Consider the following 23,789-nt stretch of genomic DNA (forward strand, 5'->3'; position numbering starts at 1 on the left):
GAAGCACCAAAGTGAGTTATTTTCAAAAGCTTTTTTGGTAACTGACATGATTCTCAAAGTCTTTGAGAACTTTTGGCCTGTATGTCCAGCAAAATGACAGGCACATAGTTGAGGCTCAAAAACAGCTTGTTACTTCCTTGTTCAATAGATATTGAATTCATAAGAATACCTTGGCTGTTGAAGCCTACATACCAGTGCTGAAATCTACTTATCAGTGTCCAGACACACCCAGTATTTGGATGAGGGCTCTGTCTAGGAAACACACCACTCTAGGTATTTCAGATAGAAGGAAATGAATACAGGGAATTGGTTACACACAGGTGGATGAGCTGAAAAGCCAAACAGGATTGTGAGGCAACACAGAAATTAGCAACCTTAGGAAGCCTCTACCACCCTGTGGCTGAAGGGCATGAGAACCTTTAGTATTATCAGAGAGCATAAGCTGAGGTCATTTGGCAGAAACTAGGAGGGAAGGAGTTTTCTAGTGGAGTTGGAGCCATGAAGACAGTTGCTACCTTTTAGCCAAGAGAGAATGGATAAGCAGTAACCTGGCTTCTTCCTCTTTCCTACTCTCCAATCTTCTGTCTGTGCTTCCACTTGGCAAAACCCAGGCAGAAGTCAGCCTGTAGGGGTCAGCCTCTGTGATACAGAGCAGAGTAGAACAACTACAAGAAATAAATCTGCGGGTGAATAGGATATGGTAAGTACAGGCTGTGTGTGTGTCTCTCTCTCTCTCTCTCTCTGTGTGTGTGTGTGTGTGTGTGTGTGTGTGTGTGTACAGGTGTGCACATGTGCAAGCGATGCTTGAGGATGAAGGATCTCAATGGGGTCTATATGAACTGGCTTCTTTTCCTGGTGCTTCAGCAACCCCTTATGTTCTGCATAATCCTGGAGACCTAAGCTTTGACCTACTAGTGTCATATATGGGCAGTTTGATGGCTCAGCTGTCTGGCCCTGCTAAGTCTATACTATTTTCATTTTCTCCTTGTGGCTGGTTCTAACAGGCGGACTCTTATATGATTAATGCTTGGCAAAATTGCAGTTGTGCTGAGTTTTTTGATCCAGTTTGAGTTCCTTATGAGTTAGATGAAAGGTGGGATAATTTGCATAGATGAAGAAAGAGATTTAAGATTTAGAGATCATAACTATGTCAGTTCCCTTTGAAAATTTTCAAGTTTGATTTAAATTTTTAATATTGGTTAGAGAGTAGGTCCTTAGTTTAAGCGTTATTTGATTTATTGAAGAATTTATGTTAAACATTACAATACTTCCCTAAGTTTACCTAGGAATTTAGAGCCTAGAACACTGAACCTGGGAAAGTTGATATCTGTGGCCCTGCAGAAAGCTTTATACTATTTTTCATCATGTATTTTAACATCTATAACTGGCAAAGCGATTTTATTGATTGTCTTCATGCTGAATTATCTAAAAGGTAGCAATGCATGATTTACCTAGTGAGCATTCTTAATGTTCAAATTGTCTTTGGGACATGTATGAAATGTGAAACTGGAATGCTGGACCTTGCTGGTAAGTGAATTCATTTATAACATGTTGTAAACCTGCACACTCAAATGTAGCTTGAAACGTTTTTCTGTACATTTGACATATCGTAAAAATGGGCCATATTGGGTAATGTCAGTGCTGTATCCAGCTCCAAAAGCATCTTTTAAATATTTAACTTCCAGCCACTAGCACCTATGGTTCATTCTCTGAGGACTGCCCCTACTTTTCCCCTCACATGCAGAGAGAGGGAACTGCCTGGGGATTCATGTTCCCCTGAGGTGGTTCTTACCTCAAAGGGAGTAGACTTTGAAAACTCTAGCTCCCTTGTCTGTGAAGTCAGGACAACTCTGAGGATTAACTAAAACTCCAGAGTTCCCTGCAAGATCAGACTGAAGCCACACTCTGTGGCTTTGGAATTCTGATTGCTGTGTGACAAATTATTACAAAATTTAGTGGCTTAAGAAAACATCCCATACAGTTTCTGAAGGCCAGGAATCTGGGAGTGGCTTAGCTGGATGGTTCTCGTTTAGGGTCTCTCAAGAAGTTGTAATTGAGCTGTCGTCTGGGGCTGTAGTCATCTGAAGCTGGAGAATCTGCTTCTAAGCTCACTCACAAGGCTGTTGGCTGGAGACCTCAATCAGTTCCTTGCCATATGGGCCTTCATACAGGGCTGGTTGAGCATCTTCAACATAGGGCTCCTTGATTCTATCAGAGCTAATAGGGGTGGGGGAAAAGAGAGAGAGAGAAAGTAAGAAACAGAAAGAGAAAGGAGGAGGAGAGGAGGAAGAGGAGGAGGAGGAGAAAAGGATGAGGATGGGGAGGGGAAAGGGGGAGGAGGAGGGGAAAGGGGGAGGAGGAGGAGGAGGAGGGGGAGGGGGGAGGAGGAGGAGGAGGAGGAGGAGGAGGAGGAGGAGGAGGAGGAGGAAAAAGCAATAGGCGGAGTTTCGCTCTTGTTACCCAGGAGGAGGGGGGGAGGAGGAGCAGGAGGAGGAGGAAGAGGAGGAGGAGGAGGGGAGGAGGAGGAGGAGGAGGAGGAGGAGGAGGAGGAGGAGAGAGAGAGAAAAAAGCAATAGGTTTTTTTTTTTTTTTTGAGATGGAGTTTCGATCTTGTTACCCAGGACGGGGAGGGGGAGGGGGGGAAGAGGAGGAGGGGAGGAGGAGGAGGAGTAGGAGGAGGAGAAAAAGCAATAGTTTTTTTTTTTTTTTTTTTTTTTTTTTGAGACGGAGTTTCGCTCTTGTTACCCAGGCTGGAGTACAACGGCGCGATCTCGGCTCACCGCAACCTCCGCCTCCTGGGTTCAGGCAATTCTCCTGCCTCAGCCTCCTGAGTAGCTGGGATTACAGGCACGCGCCACCATGCCCAGCTAATTTTTTGTATTTTTAGTAGAGACGGGGTTTCACCATGTTGACCAGGATGGTCTCGATCTCTTGACCTCGTGATCCGCCCGCCTCGGCCTCCCAAAGTGCTGGGATTACAGGCTTGAGCCACCGCGCCCGGCCAAAAGCAACAGTTTTTAATAGCCTTATCTTGAAAGTCATATACCATCATCTCTGCTGTGTTCTATGGGTCACACAGAAATCAACCCTGATACATTGTGGGAGGAGACTATACAAGGGTGTAATAGGTAGGAACTATTGGGGGCCATCCTGAGGACTGACTCTCACAGTTTCTCTTCCTTGCCTGTTTCCTGCTTCCCTTTATCCTTTACTCACTTCCCATGGCAGGACTTTCTTAAGAAATTACTTGTATGAGAATTCTTATCTTAGGATCTACTTCTGCAGAGCCTGACCTAAATAATTGGTATTTCTTTATCTAAAATAGGGGTCAGCAAACTATAGTCAGTGGGCCAAATCCAGCTTGCAAATTAAGAAGGTTTTTAATATTTTTTAATGGTGGAAAAGAATCCAAAGAAGAAAATTTTTTCATAATATGTGAAAACTATATGAAATCCAAATTTCAGTGTCTATTTTATTGGAACATAGTTTTTAATGTATTGTTTGTGGTTGCTTTCACACTACAATAGCTGAGTTGAGTAGCTGCGATAGAGATTGCAGGGGCTACTAAAATATTTACTTTCTGGCCATTTATAGAAAAAACAGTTTGTTGATCCCTGGTCTAAAGTAAACCAGCATAGTGTGGTTTATGCTCTGATGATTTTCCAGGCTTTGGTACTACTGGCTTCCTTGGCCTTCAGTCCAAAATCTTGTCAGTTCACCCATGTCGCTCTTAATGCTTTCCAGTGTTTTTTTTTTTTTTTTTGGTCAATCCAGGTAGAAATAAAAATAAATTAGTTTGAATTTGCCAGCTGCACTCCTCTGCATGGAAAGAGAGGGGCTGTAACTTTCAGCAGTGGGAATCTGGTAGAAGAAACAAAGCTCCTGCTTGGTCCTCTGAGTTGTGCTAGTTGTCAAAACCCTAAACAACTACCGTGGCTTGATTCTCAGAATGGGGCATGTTTTTATTGTTGTAAGTAGGAATTTCTTTATTTTATAATTTATTTTTTAAAAACTTTTAAGTTCAGGGATACTTGTGCAGATTTGTCACATAGGTAAACTTGTGTCATTGGGGTTTGTCATACAGATTATTTCGTCATCCAGGTATTAAGCCTAGTACCCATTAGTTCTTTTTCTTATCCTCTTTCTCCTTCAACCCTCCACCCTTTGGTTGGCTGTGGTGTCTGAAGTTCCCCTCTGTGTTACATGTGTTCTCATCATTTAGCTCCCACTTATGTAAGTAGGAATTTCAAATAATTTGGAGAGCAGCCCTTCAAATATCTGCTCTCCAAATTATTTGAAATTCCAGCCACCAGACAGCCACCCAATTTCATGTCCTGATATTTACTTACAGAAGCAGATAGAATTTGATTGTAGTTGATCTCAGTGATGAGATGAAATACTACAATAAAGATTTTCTTTGTATAACAGGATTATATCAAGGGGATAAGTTAGTTACCCCCAACATACTTTATAATTTAAATAAAACACATATTACCATTCTTTCTCTTATTATCTTCACACAGGCCTCTGAGGCAGGTGAGGTAGTTTCAGTTCCTGATTTGTAGATGAGGAAATGGATAAAATGATGGATTAAAAGTTAGCTAATTACATGGTGGTGAAGCTGGAGCAAGAATTCAGGCCTCCTGACTTCTAATCCAATGTTCTTTCCCCTAAACTACTTGACTATTTACTGTGTGCAGGGTATTGTATGAAGCACAGTAGGAACTTAGAGTGAAATAATACTTGACAATAGTCCTTATATTTAAATGCCACTTAAAACTCCCCCCTCACAAACATTTATTTTCTCTATTGAAATTAGTATATATTAGATTACTCTTGCTCATGCTGTCTTGTTTAGTAGCTGTCAAGTGAATTTCTATACACATGAGTTTACATTATAATTGATGTAACACAATTGGTATCTAGAGGAAAAGCCTTTTATCTATTAACTCCTCCTTTATGGTTCCTTGTTCCCTAAGAAATAGAGCTAAAGCAAGAAACCTTTTGCAATTTTAGTCTTTCACTAATAGCTCCATATGCAGAGGATGTTTTAGACATTTTTTTGAGTTACAATGGGGATACAGCTTCTTGATTTGACAGGTCATATGGTTTTTTAAAGGATGAGAAACAGCAGTTTTAGTGATACTAGAGAAAGTGTGTTTCACATGAGATCTTCAGGGTAAAAGCTGGCCTCATTTATCTAACTGGCAAATATGGAAGACATTTTAAATCCACTATAATTTATCTTACCATTTAGGAAACATGAGAAGTCTTCTTTTCTGATTATAAAGTTATTAAGTGCTCATTAAAAATATGGAAACTGTAGAAAGCTGATAAAGATTTGTTGATGACCAACCCAACGGTGTTTACTATTCATTAACATTTTTGTATATTTCCTTCTAGGTAAATTTTCCTTTGATACTGTAATATACACACCCTGTAATTGTCTGAAAAGACTAAGATATGCTGCTGTAATATACAGCTCCCATTCACAGTGAGTTTAAATAACAAAGGTTTGTTCTTCATTCATGCTTGAAGTCTGTCACAGATGCATTGAGCACCTTGCTTGGTAGTGCCATTTTCTCACTCCCTTGGCTGATAGGAAGCCATTACCTGGAAGCTGCTGTGGCAGAAGGGAAAAAGGCTCTGGAAGCTCTTACCCCAGAAATAACATGTTCTGGTTTGAGGCGACAAATACCACTTTCACTCAGTGATTTAGTATCTGGAACTACTCATGTGGGCCAGGAAGTGCCATTGTACCATGTGGTCAGAAAATGAGAGAAATAGAAAAATTTGGCAAACGGCACTGATGATCACTGCACATAGACCTATCAAGCTGACCTCTATTTCTACTTTCTATCAAAATATAAAAAGCCTTCTCGTTCCACTGAAATACCTCACAAATGGCATTGTATCGAGGGGGGATGTACCTCAATACACATAAATACCTCCCATTCTTGGACATTTAGATTGTTGCAGATAGCTCAGAATTATGAAGATTTTATTTGAAAATGTGTTCCAGTTGATTATAAAGATTTTCCATTTTTTTTTCCTATTCTCCTTTAGTGCAGGGAAAGACAAAGATGAACTTTTTACATTTTATAAACAAAACAAAAAGGCAATTCATTTCATTATTCATTTCATTTAGTTGTGCGAGAGATGAGATTCAGGAAGGTGCCTGCCAAAATGCTAGAGCAAGAATTCCTCACCTTGATTATTGTAAAATCAATTAGCTTATATAATCACTTGGGTGAGTCTTTCAGGATTTTTGGCCCAGATACTAGCATGGAAGGAGGCCAACTTGGATATTGGGAAGAAAGGCTGTAATTTCTTTCTTCCTTTTACAAGTAGTTCAGTTGTTGTGTAACCAGAAAGTACTACTTCACTGAAGACAGCTTCACATCACGTGTCAATATTCTTTGCTTATGCATCATCATATTTCTTCTCATTAGGGTTATGAATTTTGTGAGGTGATTAGAGGAATACTTTTTTCCAGTACCACAGCCTACTGGAAAAATTTTTTTTTTTGGACTGATAGCCCTGAAAAGAGAATAAAGCTAGTCTTTTTAATGTGCCTTTAATCCTACTCACATATTCTATTGATGCATTTTGAATGTCTTTTATTTTCACAGTGAGTGATTTCAAAGAGAGATTATGGACTTTTCCAGCATAAATGGTGAATCCTTTCCTTTGTAGTGGCTTCCTTTTTTTTTAAACTGCTAATTGTCTTTTATGGTCTCCTATAAATATTCAAGTGTTAAACTTTTAATTTTTTGTATTTTATTTATCTAAGTAAAATTTTAGATTTTACACACAAATGCACACACACACACACACACACACACAGAGAGAGAGAGAGAGAGAGAGAGAGAGAGAGAGAGAGAGGCATCTTTAGCATAGTTTGATGGCCAATGTCTATTCTAAATATTAAACTCTTTGAGACTTGTGTTTTTTAAAATATGGCCGTATCCTTCATATGATATTAACAAGAGATTTTCTCCCTCCAACTCCCACCCTTCCATGAACGTTCATAGAGAGTAAAAGTCTGTTTTTCCTGTTTCTGAGTACATATATCATTGAATATTGATTCACCAATAGCATGGCAAGAATTGTACTTCAATGCGCAAATAATGTGGTGGCAAAGTTTGAAGAACTTGGGGCAATAATTATGGATAATTGCACACAAGGGAAGAACTCAATATGTCCTTAGGCCTTTGAGGTATAGATGGAAGGTCTCTAATAGTTTCTATTATACTAAGCCATAAGGCTTAGTATTAGCATGACTTACAAGTGTCATTTTCTTTGGCTAACATTTCCTCCTCCTCTTGCCTAGTGGTCCTTACTGATATAGTTCCCATCACTGGGAAAGAAATGTCAAAAGACAAATGTTTGAATTCATATACTAATTTAGTGAAGCTAGATGAAGACTCAAATGAATGTTTGTTTGATGTTAGTCTTTTAGGGTTGCCAAGCCATCTGCCTCATTCAGCAGTGGTCTCATTATTTTTCAAGCTTATTCTGCATTTTGTTGATAGATTTATTTAATAGATTTTCAGGAGCTGTTTGCCAATCTTGCTCCCTCTTTCAAAAAGCACCCAACACAAAAAGAAATGATCTATGATGGTCTTCCTGCATTTTGATACTGTTAGTAGGAATGGGATGGAGTCATTTGAGAAGTTGTGATATCCTTTTAAATGCAGAGTTCTATCAAGGAAGAGAGTTGACCGTTCGGTATGGGACAGCTCTCTGAAGGTCACCCTGTTTAACATGTGGGAGTTGTAATAGCTGGTGAGTCCAGTTCTACAAAGTAAGTTGTTAACATTTTATTGATACATTAGCTTTTTCAGCCCTGAGTCCTCTTACAGCTTAAGAATTAATATCTTACCCCCATATGAGCATTTAACTCCATTCTGGTTTCCAGAATCAGAATAATTATATTCTTATTGACATTTACTTATATCCTATTCTAAAAAAGCATTTAAGATAGATTACATGAAGTAAAACTGGATAATTAAAAGAAAAAGATAAGATCCCCAAAGTTAGAGAGATTTAATTAAAATACATTAACTTGAAATAATGCAATTAGTGGCATAAATTTGGAGGTTAGAGATCTATGACAAACATTTGATAAACTCATTTCCAGAAATGAAATTTTTAACATAATTTGTTGAAATCGATTTAATGACCTCTTACACTTTATGAATAACGTTTTTAATGACCTAAAACCTTATTCATAAAGTAGAAATGGGGTGTCATAAAGTGGGCAATGGCTTCTAGAAAGAGGGAGAATTGTTTCTTGTTTCATTCCCTCTTCCTGGAAGAGGTTAGAAAGGAAGTTATTTCTTCCTTTAGGAAAAAAAGTCTGAAATGATGGAAAGTTTCTGTCTCCTCCATATTTTTTGCTCTGATTAGATTAAGGAGGCAAAGTTAATTGGAAATGGAGAAGTCTGTTTCCTGGTTATTTTCTTCAAGTGTGATATTTTGGTTTCACAATTTTCACCTGAAAATTCAGCTATTGCTAGAGAGTATTGGGTTTGTCCATCATCTGCATCTTATGGGGTGTTAGGGAGAAAGAAATTATTTTGGATTGAGGAGCTCCCTGGGGAAAGGATAGCCACTGATGGGTGTTCTGCAGATGGGGCCTTGCAGAGCCATAGCTCATTATGAGGGAAGGATGGGGAACAGAAGCAAACAGTGGCTGGAAGTAGAAGGAAAGGCACTTCAGAAAGGTGGAAAGGCCTCCACGAAAAGTCTGTTTTTCCCTTTTGTCTCAGGCCTTGCATATAGGTCAGAGTATCAGTCACTCATGATATTGAGAATCTGCTCAGTGCAGCCCTTTGAATATTGCCAGAGGCCCTCTACCTTCATATGGTGAGGCAAATGAGCCAGTCGGTTAGTCACCCTATATGGAACTGCTCAGAAGACAGGGTAGCTCATACCCAGCCACTGATTGATTGTATTTTTGAGAGTAGATTCTGGCAGTCTTTAAATTGGAGAAGGACTTTAAATTGTAAAGGTGTTAGTAGTTCACATGTTACTTAGCCCCTTCCTTTCAATTTGAAAACTCCAGATGACCTGCTTAATGCATTATTAGACTTATAGCATTAGTCTAACAATTCAATGCCTGATGGATGAAGAACATTAGGGTTTTTACAGAGTGAATAGCCTCAGTACTACTTATATCCTCTCAAGAAGCACCCTAGACATAGCCACCACTTAGAGTTCAGTAGGGGAGCTTCAGGGCTTATGTTTCATTGGGTGGCAACACCAGTGCCATGTTGAATATAGTTTGTGGATTTAGGAGCACAACAAATGTTACATTGCTTAAGGGTGTGCTTAGCTTGCCTCACTTTATAGCTCTCTTTCTCATGTTGCAGAGTTGTTTTTCATTCCCATTGCAGCTGAAACATACACAGAGATAGAAAAGTTTTCTGAATTTAAGTGTCACTTGGGGGATTGTGAAAAAATATCAAAGTAAAGCAGGTCTCATAACTCAAGTCCTAAGTAGTGCTCTAAGGACTGAAAGCAGACCATGTTTATCTTTAAGTGACCTAGTTTGCTGTGTAGTTTGTGTTTTAGTTCTGGAACTTTATGTGTGGGCCTTATAGAGTTATGAAGTGAAGATAGGCATACATTGGATGCAGAGTAAAAAATAAAATAAAAAATTGAAGGAGGGTTCCAGAGTATTTCTGCTTCATGTATATATTCTATTCATATCTATATTCATAATTCCATATTTTTTTATTGTACTTTAGGTTCTGGGGTACATGCAAAGATCATGTAGGGTTGTTGCATAGGTACACACATGGCAATGTGGTTTGCTGCCTCCATCCCCCGTCACCTACATCTGGCATTTCTCCCCGTGTTATCCCTCCCCGACCTCCCTTCCCCACCCAGTGCTGTCCCTCACTTGGTTCCCCCAACAGACCCCAGTGTGTGATGTCCATGTGTTCTTATTGTTTAACCTCCGCCTATGAGTGAGAACATGTGGTGTTTGGTTTTCTGTTCTTGTGTCAGTTTGCTGAGAATGATGGTTTCCAGATTCATCCATGTCTCTATAAAGGACACAAAGTTGTCACGTTTTATGGCTGCATAGTATTCCATGGTGTATATGTGCCACATTTTCCTTGTCCAGTCCATCGTCGATGGGCATTTGGGTGGGTTCCAGGTCTTTGCTATTGTAAATAGTGCTGTTATGAATATACATGTATGTGTGTTCTTATAATAGAATGATTTATTATCCTTTGGGTATATACCCAGTAATGGGATTGCTGGGTCAAATGGAATTTATATTTCTAGATCCTTGAGGAATTGCCACACTGTCTTCCACAATGGTTGAACTAGTTTACACTTCCACCAAGAGTGTAAAAGTGTTCCTGTTTCTCCACATCCTCTCCAGCATCTGTTGTTTCCAGATTTTTTAATGATCACCATTCTAACTGGTGTGAGATGGTACCTCAGTGTGGTTTTGATTTGTATTTCTCTAATAATCAGTGATGATGAGCATTTTTCATATGTTTGTTGGCCTCATATATGTCTTCTTTTGAAAAGTGCGTGTTCATATCCTTCACCCACTTTCGGATGGGTTTGTTTTTTCCTGTAAATCTGTTTTAGTTCTTTGTAGGTTCTGGATATTAGCCCTTTGTCAGATGGGTAGATTGCAAAAATTTTTTCCCATTCTGTTGGTTGCTGGTTCGTTCTAATGATTGTTTCTTTGGCTGCACAGAAGCTCTGGAGTTTAATTAGATCCCATTTGTCTATTTTGGCTTTTATTGCCAATGCTTTTGCTGTTTTAGTCATGAAGTCCTTGCCTATGCCTATGTCCTGAATGGTTTTGCCTAGGTATTCTTCTAGGGCTTTTATGGTATTAGGTCTTATGTTGAAGTCTTTAATCCATCTGGAGTTAATTTCAGTGTAAGGTGTCAGGAAGGGGTCCAGTTTCTGCTTTCTGCACCCTGCTAGCCAGTTTTCCCAACACCATTTCTTTCTTTCTTTTTTTTTTTATTGCATTTTAGGTTTTGGGGTACATGTGAAGAACATGCAAGATTGTTGCATAGGTACACACATGGCAGTGTGGTTTTCTGCCTTCTGTCCCCTCGCCTGTATCTGTCATTTCTCCCCAGGCTATCTCTTCCCACCTCCCCACCCCCCATCCCTCCCCCATTTCCCCCCAACGGACCCCAGTGTGTAGTGCTCCCCTCCCTGTGTCCATGTGTTCTCATTGATCAGCACCCGCCTATGAGTGAGAACATGCGGTGTTTGATTTTCTGCTCTTAACACCATTTCTTAAACAGGGAATCTTTTCCTCTTGCTTGTTTTTGTCGGGTTTGTCAAAGATCAGATGGTTGTAGATGTGTGGCATTGCCGCCAGGGCCTCTGTTCTGTTCCATTGGTCTCTATCTCTGTTTTGATACCAGGACCATGCTGTTTTGATTACTGTAGCTTCGTAGTATGGCTTGAAATCAGGTAGCATGATGTCTCTGGCTTTGTTTTTTCTGCTTAGGATTGTCTTGGCTATGCGGGCTCTCTTTTGGTTCCATATGAGGTTTAAGGTGGTTTTTTCCAGTTCTGTGAAGAAGGTCATTGGTAGCTTGATGTGGATAGCATTGAATCTATAGATTACTTTGGGTACTATGGCCATTTTCATGATACTGATTCTTCCTAACCATAAGCATGTATTTTGTATTTTGTATTTTGTATTTTTTTTTTTTTTTTTTTTTTTTTTAGAGATGGGGTCTCACTGTGTTCCCTAGGCTGGTCTTGAACTCCTGAGTAAGAGATCCATCTGTTTCAGCCTCCCAAAGTGCTAGGATTACAGGCATGAACCACCATGCCTGGCCTTTAGTTCCATATTTTGAGATAGAGCCATAATTCTATATTTTGAGATGATAGAGTGAGGAAGGAAGCCCTTCCAGATGGCTGCACACTTTTCTAGAGTAAATCTCTAGATTTTTAACTCTTTCAATTATAAGAGTGAGAATTTATTCTTATACTTACGCCTTTCAAGCATGTTGGTTGAAGTTTTGATAGGAAACTGAGAATTCTCCTAATGGAGTTCTGCTTGACTAAAGAAATTTACTGTCCACCACTGGGTAGAGTTTGATTTAGGATGAAAGACAGATTTTAGCCCAATGGCTGAGGGCAATTGCATTAGTGAGGAAATAGGAATTATTCTATGTAAAAGTGTGGTTCCTAAGGAACATGGAGGGGGTCTTGAACATGTGACTATAAGGTAGATTCATAGACTATTTAAACATCAAGGATTTTAGGAGTTCTCAAACTGCATGGCTTTAATGAATAATGAGGCCCTTTTTGTTCTTAGTTTGTCCTTTTCATTCCATTCCTTCTGGAATCCATTCTTCGTTCCTCTCTTCCCTGAATTGCACTCTGGAGGCTCACCACTAAGGCCTGTATTGCTTATACTCCCTTTCCAGCTGGCTTTCTGTTGGGTTTAGCCAATGAGAGGCACCGATAAAAAATTAGGGAGGGGAGGAGATAAATTGTAGAATATTTCTTCTCTAGGGTTTTTCAGTTTGGGGCTGTGATTTTGGGTTTTGGTCAGTCTTTCATGACCACAGCTCCGTATATCACTGGGTCCCTGTAGAATCATCACTTCTTCCTCTTGCATCTTCAGGACTAAGGGTGATAATAGCTTCTAATTATTACAAATGTCTGGTGTCTCAACACCTCTTGTTGATTTACTTCCCCCTGACCATGATTCTGGAAGTCTCTTCAGCCATCTGACTTGAGTTTTTTCCTGCTGAGACCTTGATAGGTATAAGTGTGAAGTAATTTGTATTGAATCTTATTGTGAATCGGTGTCAGATCTGGTAAAACTCCACTGAGTACTGATGATTTTTTTAGTTTAGTACTCTGTCGACATGGCATCCCTGCCTGTTTGTTCTAACCATATTAGGGAGTTTTTGGAAGAAAGGCCTTGAGACTTGAGTGGCCATGAATTCATTTTTAAAAATAAATCCACACTGGCCTTGGCTAGTGTCTCTGTCCATGTTAATAGAAGCTTACAAGGAGGGATATGACCTGGAGAGTCCTGTCCACTCCAGCTGTAAATTGCATTGCAACTCTAATGTAGATGTAACAGGGGAGAATGCGGCATAAGCAAGGAAGTTAAAGCAGTAGGGAAATGTATTGGGATGAGAGATAAAGTACTTTATCACTGTAGAGGAGTTACTTGAGTTCTATTTCCTACTTCATTTTTTTCATTAAAAAATGAAAGTACGATTTATATAAAATTCACTCTTCTGGTGGAAACTCTGTGAATTTTCACAAACTCAGAGTTATATATCCGCTACTGCAATCAAGATAAAAAATAGTTCCATCACTACAGATAACTCCCCTGCCTGCTGCCCATTTGTAGTCAGTTTCTCCCCTCACCTACAACCACTGTCAACTACTGATCTGTTTTCTGTCTTTATAATTTTGCCTTATCTAGAATGTCATATAAATGGAATCATACAGTTTGTAGCATTTAAGTCTGGCTTCTTTCACTTAATGTGATATGAGATTTATCCATGTCTTTGAAAGTGTTGGTAGTTTGTTCCTTTTTATTACTGACCGATGTTTCTTTCCATTTATATAAAACAGTTTGTTTGCCAATTTCCCATGTCCCAGTGGAGGGAAATTTTCATTGTTTCCACTTTTTGGAGATTATGAATAAACCTTCTATAAGCAGTCATTCAAGGGGTTTTTATGTGAACGTAAATTTTTTATTTCATCTAAGAGTGCGACTTCTGGGTCTTATGGTAAGGTTATACTTATAAGAAACTGCCAAATTGTTTTCCAAAATATTGGCACCATTTTACATCCCCACAATTGCATGGCTTTAATTTCTAAAGAGAAGCGGATATTAGAACCATACAAATAAATATTTTCCTAAAATATATTTAAAACATAAATGATTTGAGAAAGCAAACTTCCTGTTTTCTTTATTTCACAAGGTTTGGCAAGTACTGAAATGAATTTTGCAAACTTCTTAGCCTTATTAGGTTTTGCTCTTTAAAAAAACAACTTTAAAAAGAAGGCTTTTTGAGCCAGCATGATATAAGACAATGAGATGAGATGGATGAAAGGATGAAAACTAGCTGAGGTGCCTTTTGAGCATGAATACCAATTTTTCATTTTTAGCAAAAGTGACCTAACAATCAGGAATAACAAAAACCTTTGGGTTCTCCTTATTACTGTGGGAGATAGGAAAGGCACCAAATGTGGGAAATGATGATGGTGGGATGAGGATTCTTCCCCCTTGCCATTTGTCCATGGCCCTTGTTAGATTTCCAGGTGCTTGAAATGCAGTTTGTGCCCAACTTGTCTGTCTGTTTCTTAGTTTGGAGCAGCCTATTGATTTTGCTATTGCTGAGCTTGAAGGCCAGAGGAATGGATAGTGCATGTTAACAACAAACCACAACAATCTCCCCTTCCTGTGACCTGCCGCTGCTCATAGGGGGCAACTGCCTAGTAGATGTGAATAATTGATTTTTCAGCTGGCGCCCCAGCGTCAGTCATTTTCATCAGTCAGCAGGTGAGGACATTCTGCAGCTTCTGACTGTCCCTGACTCTGAGCATGTGGCATCTTTGCTTAAGAAGGCCCGTTATGTGGTGACTGTTAATTACCTGCACTTATGAAGTGAGTTTTCCTGGGCTCTCATCCTCTCTCCCCAAACCCATTTGATAGAATGTATTACTGGGCTGATTTTTTCCCCCTTGAATTACATTGGCTGATGAGCTCTGGGGAACTGTGATATATCGTCTCTATCATTATTTTCGGCTCTCAGATGGCTGGTGATTAGAAAGCTGACCAGGAAGGAGATATGGTGTTGGAGGCCACGAGGCAATGACCCCTGGGTAGTTCTGACTATCAAACTGTCCTTACTGTGTAATAGTAAATGTTCTCCCTGCGTTTCCAGCAAAATCAATCAAGTAGGTGTTCACTGAGATGGGAAACAGAAAAGTCGTCTTGTAGGTTTTTCTAAAGAGAATTATTATAAGGCTTGGGAAGAGTTTCAGTTCTCTAAACTTCTAGAAATACAGTGATTGGCACTTTTTTTGTGATTATAGAAATCATACATGAAGAGGAATGCAGAAACTATAGTATAACATGATAAAGGTATGAAAAAACTCCACGACTCAGAGGGAATATGCATTCCATGAATATATAGATTTTAAAGAATGAGATTATACCCTTTATATAGTTTTGTAACCCTTCTGCTTTCCTTAATAGTATCTCATGACCCTTTATGCATGTCAGTAAATAGAAATATGCATCACTGTTTTTAAAAGGTAAATGGTATTCAATTTATGGATGAACTATAGGATTTAATCAATCTTCCATTTTCTCATGTTTTTATAAATATTATGAACAGTTCTGTGATAAATTTCTTTAACCTACATTTCATGTGCTTGTCTTATTGTTTCTATGGGAAAGTTACTAGAAGTAAAATTGCTGGATCAGACTTTATGCATATTTGAATGGTTGAATGGTATATATATATTGGTATGTGTCTATGAAGATAGGTATATATATCTTAAAATAATCCTCCAGGAATATTTCACCAGTTCACCTTACCACCAACAAGGAGATAATATCCATGGGTATTATCATTTTTTGTCTTTGAAAAATTGGCCAGGAGACAAATGATATCTTGTTAGAATTCTTAAAATCGCTAGTGGGGATGAACATTTTTACTCTTTTATAGGTTATTCACATTTCCCTTTTGTGCATTGTCTGCTCATAGACCTTGTCCATAGAAAATGGTGTACTTTTTTGTTTCTTTTTCATTTGCAAGAATTCTTAACATTTCAATGATACTAAGCCTTCATCATGTGTATTTTGCTTATGTTTTCTGTTTTCCGTAGAGCTCAGTGATTTAGAATTTTGACCCTGGAACCAAGACTGCTTGGGTTCAAATACTGTGGTTCTGTCACTTACCAGTGACAGTTATGTAATATAACTGTTTTGTGCCTTAGTTTGTTCACCTAACAGTATTTACCTCACAGGGCTATTGTAAGGATCAAATGAATTAAAATATGCAAAGTACTTAGAATGGCACTTGGTGCTTACTAAGCACTAAAAGTAATTCTTACTTTTATTATTTGTTTAATGTGATATATTTATGTCATGCAGAATCTTAAATTTGCATATGTTCAAATCTACCAGTCTTTCCATCTGTGGTTTCTGCTTGCAGGTCATGCTTAGAAAGGTCTTAATCTAAAGATTATTTTTGAAAAACTTCACTTATGTTTCCTACTGGTACCTTTTTAAACATTCAAATCTTAAATCCATCTAGATGGAAAAAACTCTAGCATTTCTTCCTTTTGTGGCATTGTGTATCAGTGATATTATTTATAATTACCTTGGAAATGGCTGATGGTAATAACTATTCAGTATAATTTCTAATGCAGCATCTTTTTTAGGAAGGTTATTAATGCATTTGAAAATCACAATAAGGCTGGTACCACAGTGTCTTCCTGCAGAAAGATTTGAGTTTGGTGCAGCTGAAAGATTATGTGTGCAATTCTAGGGGATTTTCATATCAGCTCTGTAATTTTTCATCAGGTGTAAATGGCAGAAAAGTGGATATTTGAGCCTGGATCAGAATTGTTTGTGGTAGGTTCAAAGCATATCTACAGTGTTTTGCAGTTCACCTCATCAAACAATGGATTATATTGCCCTATATTCTGAGTCTGGGTGGGCCATGTAGCTTGCTTTGACCAGTAGAATGTTAAGTGGGAGTTCCAGAGCCTTCGTCCTCTTTGACCACTGCCCTGGAACCACCATTCCATAAAGAAGTCTTAGTTGAAGGGTCACAGGGAGAGAGAAGTTCAGCTATGCCATCTGTCCCAGCTGAACTCAGTCCTCAGCTGACCTGCTGCTTAAGTATAGCTGCATGAATAAGTCACAGAAAGATCAGAAAAAAAGCAAACAAAAACAAAACAAAACAAAACAAAACAAAACAAAAAAACCCACCTAGTTTACTTGCAGAATTGCATATAATAATAAATTGTTGTTGGTTTAAGCCACTGAGTTTTGAGGGGATTGGTTTGCAGCAATAAATCGAATGTGCAATTCTAGAGAATTTTCACTTCAGATGTACACATTTTCATCAAGTGTGTGTGACAGACAAGAAATCTAAGGCTTTTCCAAAATTCCTGTAATTGCCGATAAGAATGCATCTATTCTCCTGAGTTTCAAAATTGTGTTTACTTTAGATTTTCTTTTTGGCTGTATTTTGGAGGAAGATCACAAGGATGCTGTTTTGGAACTGAGCCCATGTTGATAGAGAGCTCCTTGGATTAACTGTGAACTTGTTACACAAACTACCTGCTTGTTGTGAGGTACTAAGCTCTTACTAAGTGTCAGGCAGTGTTCTGATTCAAAATTCCTGAACTCATTATCCCTAAGGTTCTGAAATTGCCCTGTAACTTGGAGTTAGAATCAAGAGGCCTTCACAATGCAGTGAAGCATTTTGTGGAGTTGATATAGGTTGCATAAAACACAGGAAACAAACACACCTTTCTAAGTCTCAGTTTTCACAGCTGTAGAGCAAGGTACATGAATCATATGAACTCTAAATTCCTTTCCTGTTTAAAACATCTATGATCGTCCTTTCCATTATATTTCTCCAAGAATTTTGAAAATGTTGCATAATGCTACATGAATTTTGTAACTTAAAAAATGTCTCATTTGTTACCACTATTATCTATTGCTTTCAGGGTCTAAATCCTGCTTTAGTCATATTTTTCTATGCTTTTGATCAATTGAACTCAAATAGTGATATGTATTCACTGGTAAATTCATCATTTTACCTATAAAACCTGTGCAACATGTAGTTTACTCTTTAACATGATTAAACTAGAGGGCATCCTGGATTGAACGGAGTGCAGAGCAATCAACCACAAAAACTTAATGACTTTAAACCAATGTTATGGACTGCTTCTGTGGATCATTTAGGTGGCTCTTCTGGTATGGGCCAGCATGGCCAGGACTGTATGGTCTAGTATGGTCTCATTCAGCATGCCTGGTGATTGGCTTGATGTCATCTTGGGTAACAGGGATGACTTAGGCATATGTCATCATCCAGCAGGCTAGCCTAGGCTTGTTCACATATGGTGTTTTCAAGGTTCCCAAGAGCAGCAAAAAGAGCAAGATCCAATGTGCAAATACTTTTCAAGCTTTGGCTTACATTTGCTATTTAATATCCCATTGGCCAAAACAAGTCACATGGCCAAATTCAGAATTCAATGGGTAGAGAAATAGGTTCCGGTTCTTGATGGGAGGAGCTACAAAGTCATATTGCAAAGGAGTATAGATACAGAAATGTACATAGTATGTGGCCATTTTTGCTACAGTATCTGAGATGATTTACTTCGCCCTTGACCAGTGCTATATACTCTCTTACCAAGAAGTATGTGTATCTTAATTTCCCAAATAGAATACGCTTGGAAAGCCATTTTCTTCCCTTATGTAAGATTGATAATAAACTCTGTGTTACTTCAAGCATATTATAAGTTAATGTTAGAAAAATTACAAAGTGAAGACAAGTAGTAAGAATAGAGTAAAACAATGTTTAATCTATCACCCAGAGATAACTATTATCTTTTTACTTGTGTAAGGAGCTAACATTATCAAGATTAAGAAATATGTTCTTATTATATATCCCGATATTGTGGTTACATAAAATACTATATATATATATATATATATATATATATATATATATATAAAACAAAATGTGCTCATAAAACCATATGAATCTATTATTTTAAAGCACTTTTGGCTGTTTTTCTCTAGAACTTGGCCAGAGTGAGTCTTTTAGTATATTAGTTGGGGTACAGGTTAAACAGAAGATAACCCCAAAATACAGTGGATTAAGTAAGACACATAAGGTAGTTAGATAAGGTGCTTATTTCTATTTCAGGTAGAAGTCTAAAGGTAGACAAATTGTTTAGGTTGGGCAAACATTTCTGTTCCACCAGGCCATTTGGTGACCCAGGCTAGTGAGTCAACTTTGCTATCTTCAGTATGTGGTTTCCAGATCTTGGTCCAAGGTGGCAGTTGTAGCTGTGGCTCTACATCCTGGAAATATCTTCATCTCTAAGATGATGATTTGAAAGTTGCATATGAGACTTTCACATCGCGTCAGCCCAAAGTTAGTCAAACAGCTACACCTAGCTGTAAGGGTAGTCATATATCAGATGAAACTTGGGGAGGCTATTACCAAAAGAAAGAAGAAATAGATAGTGAGCAACAGTTAGCGATTTCTGTTGTAGTAACCAAATTGTATATATCTGGATGACTTTTCCTTCTTATACGTGTAGCCCTACATTGGTGGATGGCTTGTGCTTTGTTCTGCTTTGTATCCATTCCTCTGATTGGGGTGGTAGCCTTTAATTTTTCTTTGGAAAATTCTTAAGCCATGAAATTTTGGGTGGGGCCAGTATACCATATATTACCCTACTTCTCATTACAGGAGTGTGTATATGACTTTGCCCTCACCAGTGGAACTCACACCCTTTTTTTTTTTTTTTTTTTTTTTGGCAATATTGAGAATGTGAAGTTTTCTTTTTCTTCTGCTAGGTCACTTGAATTGTTAGGATGAAAGACAGGAAAGAACCTACTAAGAAAAATTGAACTGAAGAATGGAGAGATAGAGAAGGAATCCTAAAGACGGTGTTTGAGTCCTTGGTTCAAACCACTCCTGAAGGTAGACTCTCCCTTGCCTTTTAATTATATAATTAGAAAAAGAAATATCATTTATTTTTGTTTTAGCCATCTCATTAGATTTTTGTCAGTTGCAACTAAGAGATGGTTGATTAATCCACTCCTCATAATCATTATTAAACTTAATTTCCTTTAGATCTCATGACTTTTCCAGATAGGAGTATTTGAATTCAAATTCTGTCATCTAAAGTCAAGACTGCTCCCCGATGTGGTTTCACTGACAAATTATTTTCTAGTTTTTTTTCCATCTGCATGTCATCAGTGGAATAATATTGCAGATTCTGGTGTTGGGCCTTATAAACCACCATTAGTTATGAAATTTCTCTCCTCCCAGCCCTTCCATTTCTCTTTAAGCTTTCCTGTACCTAATACATAAATATAGAAAGGAAGATAGGAGTTGAGGAGTGGAGAGGGGAGAATCATGGTGGCAGAGGAAGAAGTTACTTATAAATTCAAGAATAAACTATTTTGAGCCATTAACTTACCTTTGTTTCAACTCTCAGTTCCAATGATTGAATGGTAGAATTGGTCCAAAGAATCAGGGCAAATTGAAAATTGTTGGTAAAAGTGATGCTACTGGTATTATGAGTGGCATGAATAGGATGTTTAGAGGGAAGCCAGTGGCATCCGGCAGAGACCAAGCGATTTGAGTGTCATTAAATCATTATGTGGCATTTTCTGTTGTTTTTACTTTTATTCCATTAACAATTTGGGGGTTAAGGCCAGCCATTTCCCTACGCCCAGACTTCTTTTTGTAATGTACCTACCAGCACCATGGCATGCAGCAATGCTGTTGATTCATTACTAAGATACCAAAACAAATCACGGCAAAATGCACTGTACCTTCCATTCTGGTAACTGATGTTGAAGGCTCTGATTCAAGGCTAATTTTAGAAATACTAAACTTTATAACTAATTAAGGGAATCCCAGGTTAGGTCATTTTTTCCCTTTCTTCTAAAGTTTATGGGAATTTAATCTCTAAAAAATGCTAATATAAAATTAATGTTCTCTGGGATGGGAAGGTCAATAAGATACGTGGTGTTGACTTCAGTTTTCTAGTAGGAAATCTCCTAAATTAATCTAAAATTGTTATTGTTTCATAAAAAGTTGGGGGGAGAATAGTGGTGACGTTCACAGATCATAAAATGACACCGTTCATGTTATGTACTATATGACCATTATGAACTGTGACCACTTCTGGCCACATGACCTATTACTGGCTGCCTCCAACAATACCTTTGAGTAGGGTAGTGGGTAAGAAGGGTAGGTAGAATGAGGTAGCACAGATAATGAACATCTCCTTTAGACTGGCTAACACACTAACACACTTGGACTCTATTGTCTCTATTATTTGATGTGCACCAATAGAGTTCCCCATGGGAATATTTCCAATAGACTTGAAAATTTTTTATTTTTTTTGAGATGGAGTCTCGCTCTGTCACCCAAGCTGGAGTGCAATGGCATGATCTCAGTTCACTGCAACCTCTGCCTCCCAGGTTCAAGTGATTCTCCTGCCTCAACCTTCCAAATAGCTGGGATTACAGGTGCCCGCCACCATGTCCAGCTAATTCTTTTTGTATTTTTAGTAGAGATGGGATTTCACCAGGTTGGCTAGGCTGGTCTCAAATTCCTGACCTCAGGTGATGAACCCGCCTGGGCCTCCCAAAGTATTGGGATTACAGGCCTGAGCCACTGTGCCTGGCCAAAACTTCATCTTTATAAATTATTTTGACCAGTATGGGTGAATTTCAGCACTATATGGACATATTATAGTCCTATTTTAAAAAGATGTTGCTTGCCATCCCCATAACAGATATTTTAGCTGACTTTTTGTTATTTTCCCTTGTTATTGTGTCTCGGCAGGAACCATATCGGAGAAAATCAGCAGATCAGCAGAATGCTGCTGGTGTGCTGGAGCTTTTGTTTGTGCCTGTATGCCAGTGTAAACATGAGCAGCATTTCATTCACCCACCCGGTGCTCATTATTTGAAGCCATTTCCCCAGCATGGTATTCCACAATACTAAGGCAAGTTGAGTCCACTATTACCTGAATGAAACTGAGAATAAAAGAACCTGTTCTTAGTGGAGAGAAAATTTGTCCATGCTCACACCAAAGGAAATCACCACAAATAGGCCATACTTTTTTTTTTCATTGTTGTTAAACCCAAGCAGATCTATTCATTGGAATATAATACATATTCACTCTCTGAATTTTTTTTCTGCACTTATCTTGATTAATTTTTGTGGATTTCCTTTTAATATATTTTTTATTTCCAGGAGGAGTTTTTGGGTTCAAAAGTCTCATTAGCATTTTGCAAGCCCCCATTCCTTTTTCATTTTATTTGCAAATCTTATTCCTAGTGCTCCTAAAGAAGTACAACAGGAGGGAAATGATTTATGTGACTGAAAATTGCAACTCTCCCCTCCCATTTGGAGATGATATTCTTTTTCTAAAATGTCTGTTTTTTTGGTTGGAAAATGAGTTTTGTAGGTCAACCCACATGTGACTGGTTTATTGTTCCCTCTCAGCCAATCAGAATCACAGCAGGTAAAAAAATCCCTTGAGTTATCCAATCAAAGCCTTCAATGTTTCATACTATTATAACCCTTTTAAAAGGGAATAATGACGTGGATTAAATCTGCTTATGGTTGGGGTCTAAGTGCTCAGAGCAAAGTTAGATCTGTGTTAGCACTAATAATAGTCCCAAGAGAAGTTAACTACATCCTTTTCAAGAAAATAATAGCTATTATCATAGCAATTATGATGTTCTCTTTCAGGGATTACTTCTGAGATTGACATTCTTACCATATATGCAGTTCAAAAACTTTTATTGTGAATATATTATGCTCCAGCACTGTAATGGGCTATATAAATATTTATAAAATTTTCTATTCTCTTAACAGGCTTGCAAGGTAGATATTGTTATCTCTATTTTACAGACGAAAAATCCTGAAACTTGAAGAGATTAAGTAATTCAATATCACAAGCTGGTAAGTAACAAAAGTAGAATTTGGGCTCCTGTCTATTAAATGTTAAAGCTCATGTTTCTTTCATCACCAAATTACCTCAGTAACCATGTGCAAAATATGACTTATTCCCAAGGAGAAGCTCTTTGTTTTGGCAGTGGTTCAAATATTCCTTTTAGTGGTACTTTAGTGGAAAACATTCTGTGGGAGTCAAAGAAGGTAAGAGAAACATAAGCTGCTCTGCTATTGGTATTCTGCTGAGTTTCTCTGTTGATTTCACTCCCATTTTAGAATATTGCATTTAATTACCTGTCAAATGTATGTCTTAACTTTCTGGAGGCAGGAGGGTCAGCCTAATTAGTGTTGTTATTTTTCCGTTTAGTTTTCTGAATATACCTAATGCATTTTAAATCTGTCCTCAACAATAACAATTTCAAATAGAGAGTTTCTCAAGAATAAATTTTTTAACCCTGAGAATCTTGAAGTAAATTAATTTAATTTTGTAGAATTGGAGAATCACTAAGAATCCAAAGTTGGGTGCTAAACTCTGTATTTATCTTTCAGGGCAAGCAAATATAATTTTCAAAACTTTTACACCATTTCTGTGCTTTCTTGGTGGAGTCTGGGGATATATTTTTTTGTCCCTAGAAATTGAACAGTTCCATGATCCTTGTAAGTTTCTTTTTCAACATCGAAATTGATATTCCATAAGTGTCTTCCTACTTATTCTGTCCTTTCCTACCTACATCATGCTCTCAAAAAAGAGGAGGTTCTTGCCTACATTTTTGAAAGTCATTAGTGAAAGAGAGAGAGACCCTCAGCTTAGTTGTCTAGAATGAAACATTGATGAGGCCAAGGCAATACAATTATGTTAGGAACATTTAACATTTTTGGCTCAGTTAGCAGAAATTGTTTCCAGCTGGAACATTCAGACTTTAATGAACGTGACTTTTACCATAGTATCTAGAGTCCACCAAGGAAAAAGATCTCATTAGGTAATAGCTGTCTGTACTTGGCACAGTGTGTAGTTTAGATGATACTAGCTGGTCTACAGCTTATTTGATGACTTCTTTATTTCATGTA

At 38.1% G+C, this 23,789-nt stretch overlaps 1 long non-coding RNA gene across 1 annotated transcript in view; it reads left to right on the plus strand.

The window, feature by feature from the left end:
• The first annotated feature begins 22,641 nt into the window (after nt 1–22,641).
• Nucleotides 22,642–23,789, plus strand: part of LOC141582781 (uncharacterized) — a 120,201-nt gene continuing 119,053 nt past the window's right edge. Inside the window, exon 1 of the long non-coding RNA XR_012515650.1 lies at nt 22,642–22,730. This is a non-coding gene — a long non-coding RNA (uncharacterized LOC141582781). The remainder of the gene's footprint in view (nt 22,731–23,789) is intronic.

Source organism: Saimiri boliviensis, chromosome X (assembly GCF_048565385.1).
Source record: "Saimiri boliviensis isolate mSaiBol1 chromosome X, mSaiBol1.pri, whole genome shotgun sequence".
In the NCBI taxonomy this organism is placed as follows: Eukaryota; Metazoa; Chordata; class Mammalia; order Primates; family Cebidae; genus Saimiri; species Saimiri boliviensis.